Source organism: Monopterus albus, unplaced genomic scaffold (assembly GCF_001952655.1).
Source record: "Monopterus albus unplaced genomic scaffold, M_albus_1.0 scaffold23.1, whole genome shotgun sequence".
Taxonomy (NCBI): domain Eukaryota; kingdom Metazoa; phylum Chordata; class Actinopteri; order Synbranchiformes; family Synbranchidae; genus Monopterus; species Monopterus albus.
In genome coordinates this window covers 2,205,011-2,207,016 of record NW_018127903.1, presented here as the reverse complement: position 1 = coordinate 2,207,016, position 2,006 = coordinate 2,205,011, and the positions used below count along the sequence as shown (strand labels likewise).

General features: G+C 42.2%; 1 long non-coding RNA gene across 2 annotated transcripts in view; it reads left to right on the top strand.

The window, feature by feature from the left end:
- The first annotated feature begins 376 nt into the window (after nt 1-376).
- LOC109956871 (uncharacterized) overlaps nt 377-2,006 on the top strand; it is a 35,270-nt gene continuing 33,640 nt past the window's right edge. For both annotated transcript variants that reach the window (XR_002274477.1, XR_002274476.1), the window contains exon 1: nt 377-463. This is a non-coding gene — a long non-coding RNA (uncharacterized LOC109956871). The remainder of the gene's footprint in view (nt 464-2,006) is intronic.

Genomic DNA, 2,006 nt, shown 5'->3' with positions numbered 1-2,006 from the left:
TCACCCCACCCCCCTGCCAAAGCCCAGGGTTAAGAAACTTTTTGTGCCAACAAACCATAGAACAACAGAATTTATCCACAAAATCCACTAACGGTCTATAATCGACTAGTTTTCGAGGTTTCCCCTAAAAAATCTTTAATCTCCACATTTCCCACCCCGAGTCCAACTAACTTCAGTAAAATGAACTGGTTGATGCTGGTCAAATGCCTGGATTTAAATCATTTTATGTGGAACAGCATAACAGAAATTGAATCACACAGACGAGACACTCAACCCCCACCAGTGTTTCCGTATACCGTAATTTGCATAAACATGAGTAATTTATGAATAATAAATGTCCTTGCATTCGGCTGGAGCCGTTAATTTGCATATCACCACAGCTACTGTTTTATTTCCTTAGTGCGGTGTTATCACGAAGTCCTTCAAGCCTGCATAAACCAGAATCAAAGAAGTGCGTTAACAGGTATGTGCTGAGGACTGTTTTATTATCTTAATCTCTTTCTTTGGAGGCGGAAAAGATTTCAACTTTTATGTCTGTGAAGGACTGGTAAAACGCTATACGTTCAGTGTGCAGCTGGCTTTCATCTAGTGGTTTATCCATCGCTCGGTCTTGCCCTGTAAATTGCATAAACATGAAGTGCCGATGCATTATTGATGAGACCATTGCAACGTTTACTGTGCACGCTGATAGGGCGTATAATGCGTGCGTGCGTGCGTGCCACTGTGTCCATGTATATTTGTGTTGTCAGTCTAACCAAACACCTTTCGTTCTGCTATTTCACATAGCTCTGCAGTGTGATGCAGATAAGATATCAGTGTTTTCACCTTGTCTTGGCTTATTCTAAAACAGAGGCCCTTTTTTTAAACATCGGTGCTAAATTTTCTCTATTTGGCTGTAATATGACTTGTCCAATGCAGCCTGCAGTCTTTTTATTTGCAGAAGAATTACTTGGATGCTATTGACAGTGAGGTAGCAAGTACAATATTAAGTAAAACTCTCTGTATGGGATTGTGTGTGAGAAGAGAGACAGTGTTAGGTCAGGCTTGTGTGCCACTGTGAGTAACGGTTGTGTCTATATAATGCGACAGGCAGAGTTTTTATGAGAAATCAGACTCGGGTGAGTTTGTGCACTAGATTATCTTAATGATCTTTGAGCCTCCTAGATCAAACTAGTTACATCTTCACTGAGTAAAACTCCACTCCTGTCTGTTATATCTCAGCTGCATATGAATACTTTTCCAGGTGATTCATGGCCAACAACAGTTGACTGACAAATTGATGCTATGTGGCTGTACACAGCTTTGTAAACTATTCTTGATAATGCTGAGGTAAAAGAGAAGCTGGAGGGAGGATAATCGCCACTCCATGGCCCACCTCTCCACTGTCTCATTCAGGAAGTTACTTTCTTGTGTGAAAGGAAATACTATGGAAATAACCTTGACGATGGTGCAGATTATTTCTCTGACCAATAAACTTGCTTCTCTTTGCCCCTTCTCTGATAGTTCTCATTTCTGGTGCAGCGTTCAATCCATTTCAGCTTCACACACCAAAAAGTACAATTAAATTCAGATTCAAAGTACTTATATGTGCATATTAATTATTCTCCCCCCCCCCCCCATACATTGTGCTGTGGTTGCCATGGCAACCAGGGGTGTCAGTGCTGATGTCAGAGTCTCCTTCAAGGACACTCATGCAGGCGCTGGGTCAGGTGACATGTACTGCTGCTGCTGGGCACTGACTATAACACCCAAGAACAAAATGGCTGCCGCCCCCCTTATATTTTTTTGCCGCATGAGAAAGTCTCTTACTGAAGAGGAAATGCACCTGCCTGTTACCTTTTTGGTTTCATGACATTTGTGATATGGATGATGTGAGATATTCTCAGTGTGACTGAGACGCGTCACAGAGCTCAGCTGTTTGAGCCCCTCGGACATCATGTCTGTCTCTTGAATATAGAAGTCTGTCTGGCTATTTAGGTGCATTCACATCTGTGTGTGGCTTTGTG